This window comes from Convolutriloba macropyga, chromosome 2 (assembly GCF_964194025.1).
Source record: "Convolutriloba macropyga chromosome 2, txConMacr16.3, whole genome shotgun sequence".
NCBI classification, from domain to species: Eukaryota; Metazoa; Xenacoelomorpha; order Acoela; family Convolutidae; genus Convolutriloba; species Convolutriloba macropyga.
Window position 1 is genome coordinate 58,542,142 of NC_134469.1, and position 10,540 is coordinate 58,552,681.

Sequence of the window (10,540 nt, forward strand, 5' to 3'; positions counted from 1 at the left end):
AAATCAGATCAAATTATTAATGACAGTCTCATTCATTTTAAATATAAATAAAAAAGTTGCTAAATTATTTGAAGGAACTCTTTTAGCTAAATTTTGACTAAATTTCGAAAATTTGGCATGTTCATTTTTCATGGAAAATGGCAACAATTATGCTTCTTTGTCCAAACTGACTGGTAGTGCAGACCTAAAAATTGCTGACAAGATCTCCATTTACACAGTTGATGACTATTTTTTTACCTCTGTTTCTTAGAAAGTTTTCTGGAACCGACTATTTGGCGGCTTTTCGCAAATTTGCTTCGGCTTTTTTAATTAAAAATGCATCATTTATTTTTAGATATATGAAGAATTTCTATCGGCAATACATTTACTGCGGTTTTTTTTTCAAACAACGACATGTTTAACAGGAACACCACCACCTCGCAGTGATCTCAAGACCAGTTTTGGTCTCACTGTTGATTTTTAATACTAAAAAGCATTTTTTTCGTATTTTGACTCCGACTATTTAATTTTCCTTGGTCCCAAGGACTCGAACCATTTAAGAGTTACTTGGTCCCGATGACAGGCAAGTTGCTTTAATTCAGTGTGTTTGAAATCATGAGAAGCCCCATTTATGTTAAAATGAGGTCAAAGGGTCAATATTGAGTTTTCTGAGTAAAGATCAAGGTGTTTTCAGCTCCCGAAAGTGTTAGTAATTTTTTAATGAATTCTTTTGAGTTTTGCCAGCTTTTCTTGTTATCTTTGTTCTCCTCTGATTGAGTCTGAGAATTCAGCGGTGTCTTTTGCTATCTCAGGAGGTATTAAATAAACTATATAATGCTTTTAGTTGATAGCTATTGGATTTTCGCCTCTAACTCGATAATTGTCCAAATTTCATCATTTATATTTGATATTGAATTTTTTGTCTATTTAGCAATTTTGGCAAGTATTGGAACATCTATATGTTTTATTGGATGACCAGAAATAGCAAGGTTAGCATGTTTCGAGGTCTAATTGTGGAATTTTTTATTTCGAAAATTATTAGGATTGTAATGGGGCCCTGTTTTTGTAATAAAGGCTTTTGCCTTTTTGTTTTTCTTACAATGTTAATTCCAGACCAGAATGATTTCAAATCACAGCTTTTTTTGACAGATCAAAAGTACATGCAAAGGAAGTCCGTTGAACATAAATAAAGATTTCAGCGAAAAGCGTACGATTTTTGGCTTCAAAATTGTTTGCGTAAGATTCTTTATGAAATTTTGAGTTGTGCCTCTGTTCGTAATTTTGCAGTATTTTGATATAGCATAAGTAGTAGGCACAAGTCCAATAGAAGGCAGAAAGTTGGCCAGTTTTTGTGCTTTGTTAAGTTTTTAAAATCGTTAATATAAAAAGAAATTGTTTTCAATGAAAAAGTTTCATTTGTCATTTTTGTCTCATTTCTGGCAGCTTGTCGCGTCGTCCTTGCAAAATGAGAGAAGTTCTCATCTTTTAAGACATTTTGATAATCAATGGTCTCAATGGTTTCCTATGGAGATGTAAATGAGTTCATTTAATGATTTCAGTTGATAGCTAACTGTTTTCATGTCTTTGAAATTAATTGTTGTCAAAAAGTATAAAGTATAATTTTTTGTCTCTATGTTATTTGTACTCTTTTGTCTCATGTCGTTGAGATTTATTGCTCTCAAAAAGTATAAACGTATAAAGTATAATTTTTTGTCTACATGTTATTTGTACTCAATAAAGCGGGGTCCTATATCTTTTCTGGTGAAATGCAAGTAAATTTGTTTAATTGAGGTTTTTTATGCTATTTTGACCTGATTATTTGTCGTAATATTAAGGCTTGTTTTTTTTTATTTTTGGTGTCTTGTCTCCTAGTCTCCTCATTAGCAGGTATTATCAGTCCCTTAAGGAGATTTTAATTGATTTTTGCAGTGGTTTGAGTTTAAAGCGATTTTTTAACTGGATACACCAACTGTTTTTGGACAATATATGAGTGTTTGGAATTTTTAATTTTTCTCCGCATTTGGTAGACAATTAATTCAAAATTGTGGTTAAGTGAGGTCGAAACATTGTGTACGCACGTTACCGTGCCTTGTTTTCATTAAGAGGCTCTGATGGTACCTGGCTGCATAATAGTAATGGGTACCTCTAGGAATCCGCCCAATTTTTTTTTCGATATTTGCCTAGTTTCTGCACGATTTTTTTAAATTATCACAATCAAACTATGCCTACGGCTTTGAAATTTAAAATTGAGTCAAAAGTGCTCTTCGTGTTTTGTACATTTGTATCACACAATCGCGTCGAGATTTTTTAATGTCCAAATAAAACTTCTTACTCGTTTTTCGTCAATCTTGGTTTTCCACTCTTATGCGAGATAGATGTTGGTAGGACATCGTGGTTGCCGCCACAAAGTGGTGGTCTTGAAAGTAGATGCCTCATGTTAGCGGTAACTAGCTTCTACATCCTTTGGAAGCGCACTCAAGTGCTCTTTGGAGTAGAAGCGATTGCTTTTTGTGAATTAAGCCGGCTCGACTTACTTTTAAATTACCTTGTGAAATAAACATCCAGTTTAGTTGGTGAGATAAAATTTGGCATGTAGTGAATATGGTTTGGTGTATAATCTGAGGTCAATTTACAAGTTGCTCTCATTGCAGTAAATACTTTAACTAAAAGGTATCTTGAATTAAGTTAAGTAAATAATTGGCTTCATTTCAAAGTGGATTTTAGATATTTGGATCGTAATTACGCCGAAAAAAGCCTTTTCTCACGTTTGAGCGCAATTAGTTTCCGTTTTAGGTTAATTTTGAAAAGTGCAATATGGAAACTGCCTTGCCCTTCGCTTTAAATAATAACTTTGTTGAATTTTCTGAGCTATACAAAGTGCATAAGAGTACAACATGATTTTTGAATTGTATAGGGCGCTGTCTTTTTTACGACTCGAAGAGGAGTATTGGAGAAGTCCTTTTTTAAAATCAATTTATAGGAGTGCTTTTTGAAGCCGGAAATGAAACACGTGAAAAGTTTTGGAGTGATTTTGGTACTGAACAAAAGTGAAGAGCGGAGCGAAAAGAGAGTGGTTTTTGTTCATACCGCTGTTTTTGAGAGAGCGAGAAATTGATGTGTGAACAATTTTCTCTAAGCGAGCGAAATTTTTTGATGGTTATAGGTTTGATTATGATATTGTATTAGTTGTAAGCTTGTTTTTTATAGGAATTGAAGGTTTCAAGTAGATAATTTGAGTTTAATGCTAATTTCGAGGTTTTTAATCGGTTTTGCTGATTTTTAGACGAAATTTAATGATTTTTTGCCTGTTATTTGTTTTGATGCTTTAAGTGGGATTTGAATAGAAGTTTTTTTACTTAAGGATAGTTCAGTTACCAACTGACTAAAGTTTTCCTGGTATCAATCATTTTTTGTTAGGAAAATTGACAGAAAAGTTGAGAAATTTTAAAGCTTTTGTTCTTAGGCAAGTTTCTTAACCTATTATGACTGGCCCATTGTGTTTGCGAGCTTTTCATTACTCTAATTGCGAAGGAATTTTTTCGGCTTTATGTTTCCTTTTACTATTTAAAAAAGTCATTAAGTTTTTCTAGTTCTTTTTGTTCAATTTGTTTTTGAATGCCGATTCTATTCTTCCTTAAAATTTTTATGGCATTTCTGGAGGTTCAGGGTTCACAATAGTTGTTCTAGTTGTTTAGTCATAAGTATGGGCATTTTTCTCCTTCGAGTCGTTTCCGGAATTCTTCCGGCTATGTTTTTAAGATCTGTTCACACATTTTCATGATTTTTGAAGTCAATTTGGAGTAGTGATTTTGGTCACACCGAAACAGGAAGTGGAGCGAAAAAGGGAGTGGTTTTGCAGCGTGAAATTTCTTCGCTCTAAATTTTCAGTAGAGTTAAAAAACGGTGTTTGAACAAATATTGGCTTTCTCGCTGGTGGTTTTTTGTTGATTTTTGATTTTTTCATGATTTTCTGTTTCAATTTTTTGATCGGATTTTTTTTCTAAATGGTTTTCCCAATCTATTCATAGTTCATTCTACGCCTAGTTGTTTGTTTGAAGCAAATTTGCTCTTCTGGCTGGTGGTTTTTTGCGCACATGCGGCATTTCGACGTTGATTTTGTTTTTTCTTTTATTTTTTTGATGTTTTTTTAGAAATGGTTTTCCCGATTCACTCATAGTTCGTTCTAGGTCTAGTTTTTTTTAAGTCAATGAAAATTTTTTGAATTGTACGTCAGGACTTGTCTTGCTATGTTTTTTTACTTTTTTGTCAATGAGAAGTCAATTGCGAAATAGTGATTTTAATCTCGTAGTAACAGGAACGAAAAGCCAGTGATTAAAAGGCGTGACATTTTTTCAAACTGCTTTAAAAGCCATTGTGAAAACGATGTTTAAACAGATTTTTTGAGAGCGATTTTTTTCTTTTTTCACATTCGGCAGTTTGCCTTCTATTTTTGCTGTGTTCTCTTCATTTTCTCATGATTTGAATAGAAATCGAACCGTTTTAATGAATTTGATATTACTTGTTTTAAAAAAAATAACGATATTTTTGGTTTTTCTTCAAACCGCTTTTTTATATTTCTATTACTCAGCTTCATTGTGGACAGCTCTAAGTAGCATCCTTTTCAGTCAAACTTTGAATCAATTGGAAGATTTTGATTCATATCTTACGCTTTTCACGACTTTAGCATGACTTGCGTTCAAAAAGTTTATATTTTATTTTTTATGGATTTTGCCGTTTATCGTTTGCTGGTTTTTCTGTCTTTTCGTCTCATTAATGATAGATCCTATTGGCCATTTTATTTAGCTTTCTCGAGTTAATCTATTTTTTCTTTTCAAAGCTGATTTTCTGTTTTTTAAATTTTTTCGATCGGATTTTTTTTCCTGGTTGCCGCCACAAAATGGTGGTCTTGAAAGTAGATGCTTCATGTTAGCGGTAACTAGCTTCTACATCCTTTGGAAGCGCACTCAAGTGCTCTTTGGAGTAGAAGCGATTGCTTTTTGTGAATTAAGCCGGCTCGACTTACTTTTAAATTACCTTGTAAAATAAACATCCAGTTTAGTTGGTGAGATAAAATTTGGCATGTAGTGAATATGGTTTGGTGTATAATCTGAGGTCAATTTACAAGCTGCTCTCATTGCAGTAAATACTTTAACTAAAAGGTATCTTGAATTAAGTTAAGTAAATAATTGGCTTCATTTCAAAGTGGATTTTAGATATTTGGATCGTAATTACGCCGAAAAAAGCCTTTTCTCACGTTTGAGCGCAATTAGTTTCCGTTTTAGGTTAACTTTGAAAAGTGCAATATGGAAACTGCCTTGATTTTCGCTTCAAATAGTAACTTTGTTGAATTTTCTGAGCTATACAAAGTGCATAAGAGTACAACATGATTTTTGAATTGTATAGGGGCGCTGTCTTTTTTACGACTCGAAGAGGAGTATTGTAGAAGTCCTTTTTTATAATCAATTTATAGGAGTGAATTTTGAAGCCGGAATTGAAACACGTGAAAAATTTTGGAGTGATTTTGGTACTGAACAAAAGTGAAGAACGGAGCGAAAAGAGAGTGGTTTTTGTTCATACCGCTGTTTTTGAGAGAGCGAGAAATTGATGTGTGAACAATTTTCTTTAAGCGAGCGAAATTTTTTGATGGTTATAGGTTTGATTATGATATTGTATTAGTTGTAGGCTTGTTTCTTATAGGAATTGAAGTTTTCAATAAGATAATTTGAGTTTAATGCTAATTTGGAGGTTTTTAATCGGTTTTGCTGATTTTTAGACGAAATTTAAAGATTTTTTGCCTGTTATTTGTTTTGATGCTTTAAGTGGGATTTGAATAGAAGCTTTTTATTTAAGGATATTTCAGTTACCAACTGACTAAAGTTTTCCTGGTATCAATCATTTTTTGTTAGGAAAATTGACAGAAAAGTTGAAAATTTAAAGCTTTTGTTCTTAGGCAAGTTTCTTAACCTATTATGACTGGCCCATTGTGTTTGCGAGCTTTTCATTACTCTAATTGCGAAGGAGTTTTTTCGGCTTTATGTTTCCTTTTACTATTAAAAAAAGTCATTAAGTTTTTCTAGTTCTTTTTGTTCAATTTATTTTTGAATGCCGATTCTATTCTTCCTTAAAATTTTTATGGCATTTCTGGAGGTTCAGGGTTCACAATAGTTGTTCTAGTTGTTTAGTCATAAGTATGGGCATTTTTCTCCTTCGAGTTGTTTCCGGAATTCTTCCGGCTATGTTTTTAAGATCTGTTAACACATTTTCATGATTTTTGAAGTCAATTTGGAGTAGTGATTTTGGTCACACCGAAACAGGAAGTGGAGCTAAAAAGGGAGTGGTTTTGCAGCGTGAAATTTCTTCGCTCTAAATTTTTAGTAGAGTTAAAAAACGGTGTTTGAACAAATATTCGCTTTCTCGCTGGTGGTTTTTTGTTGATTTTTGATTTTTTCATGATTTTCTGTTTCAATTTTTTCGATCGGATTTTTTTTCTAAATAGTTTTCCCAATCTATTCATAGTTCATTCTACGCCTAGTTGTTTGTTTGAACCAAATTTTCATTACTGGCTGGTGGTTTTTTGCGCACATGCGGCATTTGGACATTGATTTTGTTTTTTCTTTTATTTTTTTGATGTTTTTTTAGAAATGGTTTTCCCGATTCACTCATAGTTCGTTCTAGGTCTAGTTTTTTTTAAGTCAATGAAAATTTTTTGAATTGTACGTCAGGACTTGTCTTGCTATGTTTTTTTACTTTTTTGTCAATGAGAAGTCAATTGCGAAATAGTGATTTTAATCTCGTAACAGGAACGAAAAGCCAGTGATTAAAAGGCGTGACATTTTTTCAAACTGCTTTAAAAGCCATTGTGAAAACGATGTTTAAACAGATTTTTTGAGAGCGATTTTTTTCTTTTTTCACATTCGGCAGTTTGCCTTCCGTTTTTGCTGTGTTCTCTTCATTTTCTCATGATTTGAATAGAAATCGAACCGTTTTAATGAATTTGACATTACTTGTTTTAAAAAAAATAACGATATTTTTGGTTTTTCTTCAAATCGCTTTTTATATTTCTATTACTCAGCTTCATTCTGGACAGCTCTAAGTAGCATCCTTTTGAGTCAAACTTTGAATCAATTGGAAGATTTTGATTCATATCTTACGCTTTTCACGACTTTAACATGACTTGCGTTCATAAAGTTTATATTTTATTTTTTATGGATTTTGCCGTTTATCGTTTGCTGGTTTTTCTGTCTTTTCGTCTCATTAATGATAGATCCTATTGGCCTTTTTTTTTAGCATTTTCGAGTTAATCTATTTTTTCTTTTCAAAGCTGAAGGTTTTTGGGAGTTTGACACAGCTTGTTTTCGATTTTTTTTTGGATTTTGGGACCTCTGGTTGTTGTTTTCTTTGATCTATTTGTTAGTAGGTTCTCTAACTGGCCATGTTTGATTCTATTTATTTATTTCATGCATAGCTAACAGGTTTAACGATTTTGACACTACTACTTCTGAAAAATGTTTACGGTTTTTTGAATTTTGCCTTTTGTTTTTTTCTCTTCGGTCCCTCCATTCTCATTTGCTAGCTAATTAGGCATATTCCATTTAGGGTATTCAGTTTGCTAATTTTTTTATTGGCTTTGAGACCATTCGTTTAAATTTTTTCATTTTTGTCTGCTTGCAACTTTATTTACGTACTTTATTTTATTGTTTTATTTTAAGTTGATATACGCTTTCTATCTTTAATTAACGGTTAAAAAAATCAAAATTTCAGGTTTTTTGGCGTAATTCAGTGATTTTGATGTTACTTATTTGCAATGAAATCTATAGTAAAAACAGGTTTTTGCTAAAGGTTTGTTATCCTTTTACTTCGTCTCTCAGTGGTTTTCTACAAAGTTGGCGTTTGCTTTCTAAGCCACCATTGTGTAAAGGTCTTTCGAAGTTGACGATGTTTGACATAATAACTTTGGTTATATATCTCTAAATTTGAAAGGAAATAAATTGGTTTTTAGATTTTTGTAGTATTCTGTTTACTTTCGTGGACGTCTCGGTTTATGACTTGGTCCTTATCAGAGGCTGCTCTTTTAATGGGGCTGAATTTTTGTCTGCTGTTTGTTCAATTCTTTGAATTGTAATTCAGGACTTGTACTGCTATGTTTCAAAATTTTTAGAAACAAGTTTGTCGATTGTTTGCTATCTGCAATTGATCTGACTCTCGCAGTTCGGCGATAAATTTTCCCATATTCTAGTTATTCCTGTCGTCTTTGCTTCAGACAAGTTTTAATTATTCCGGTCCTTTGTTCTACGCAGAGCTAATCAGAGCGTTTTTGAAGTAAACTACAAATTTTTTGATGCAATACTTGATGAATTAAAAAAGTTTAGCAAAGGCAATGTTCGAAATGATAATGAATTACGGAGGCCGGTAACTATAGTTGACAGCCTCCGTAACTCATTATCATTTCGCTTTTTTTGCATTTTGAATTTTGCCCAAAAATTTAGTTCTGTGTTCCGAGTCATTTTGAGAAAATCTTGCCTTTCCACAGCTTAATTGTTTTCGAAACGTGTTGTGTTCGTTTCTTCAATTTAGTCATGCTAATGGATTGGATCTGAAATTTCGTCAAATTGTTTTCTTCATAATATCCTTCTGAGATTTTATTTGGGACTCTCAAATTCCGGCTAAATCATCTTGCAAAGAAATAGTTTTTCCTATTCTGTCGGGTAATTTTTCGAAATTTTACACTTTGCTCTGATTAAACCATTTGTTATCACGAATAATCTATCAATTGCGTATTAAATTTGCAAAACAGCAACTATTATCTAGAATTTTTTTCAACGGTTATGCTTCTTGAAAGCAATATTTCCAATAACAGTCCGCCGTGTTCAGTTATGTCATTGAATTAGTTCTCTTATAGGTGATTAAATTACACCACCGAACTAGTGATTAAATTATTATGCTTAATGGCCATGGCCATGCCTCAGCGGCCCGTGGGACTTGCTATGAAACTATCACAACCGAACATGGGATTAAATTATCCGCTTGTTAAATTATACGTGTAAGAGCTATTTTCTGCTAATTAGTACTCGGATTATGGAACGAAAATATCAATGTGAATTGGGTATAATGGCATTGGGTATTTTGGCATTGGGTATAATGGCAATGGGTAAATTGTCATGTAACCTGTCAAATATATCAGGTAGATAATAATGCAATTGAGTTTGGTTAGCGTCGGAGATAGGACTTCGCTGTGAAGACGGTTTTGACATATTGATTTGTACAGCTCTGAATAACGCAAATTTTTTCTCTCTTTACGACTCGAGGGGGAGTATGGTTTGCGCGTCTTTCTTATTGATAATATGGATGGAATCTATTTGAAACAGGTGGAAGCAGTGTAACGGTCAACCTACTGAGTAGGTGGAAAAGTGTGCTCTGGATTTTTGTTCATATCTTATTTTTTCGAGAGAGCGGGAAAGATAGGTCTGCAAAAATGCCGCTGTGCTTTTTTTCGACAGTTTTTTAGGTTATACTCAATTATTTTTATCATATTTGTCGTTCAGGGCTGACTAGATTTTCAAGGTATTTTGTAGGCGTTTTATTTGATTTGGCATTTGGTAGGTGTTGTGACTCTGCTTAGCGTATTCATGTGTTTTGAGGCTACTGTTATATCAGCTATTGACTTCGTGTTCAAATTGGTTTGAGTGACTTGGAAACTTTTTGCTGATATTTTGATACATAAATAATTTTTGTGAAAAATTTGAGAGAACTTGAATTGATTTCGACTACTTCTCTGTATTTTTCTCTTATTTTTTCAATTTCCCCAGTTATGCTTCTTACTGGTGACATGACAGTTCGCCTGAATCGAATTCATGCAAGTTAAGATTTTTTTTCGTGCATAGTCAATTTTGGTGGATGCTAACCAAAAGTTTGTGACAAGTTACTGGTTTTCATAATAGCGCTTTTTAATTTCTTCTTTTACAATGTGCTCTTTTACTGTGAGATGCAAGATATATCTACTAGCTTAAATTAATCACAAGTTTGCGGTAAGTTTCTGGTTTGTGCTGTGCTCTGCTTGTGTTGTGAAGCTCAAGACACCTGTAGTTTTATATAATTTAGTTTAATAAATTGAAACAGAAAATTGGTATTATTTTGGGAACAATTTTTTTTCGAATGTACTAGAGTTTTTAACGATTTGTTTAAAGTTTCTTGTCTATCCATTCAGCATCTGGTTTAGATCTCTTGTTTGTCAGAATTGATATTGTGATCAGACAATGAGGCTTGTCTTGATTGAGGTTTGTTGAGACGGTTGAAAGAATTCTCTATTTTTATCAATTCATGATAGATCGATCGATAGATGAGTATTTTTCTCTTTGTAATTTCGAGGGGCTTGAGTGAAACTTCAGTACAGTTTGCGAAACGGTGATTTGAAGTTTGCACCAGCTAGATATTCATTTTCTCGTGTCATACGTATTCATTGTTTCAATAACATAGACAAATTTGGAACAATAAACAACGTCTTTTCTGCTAATTTTTGTGCCCTGGTTAAATTGTTGTAAATTAGTTTCTGTTTTTCCACCTT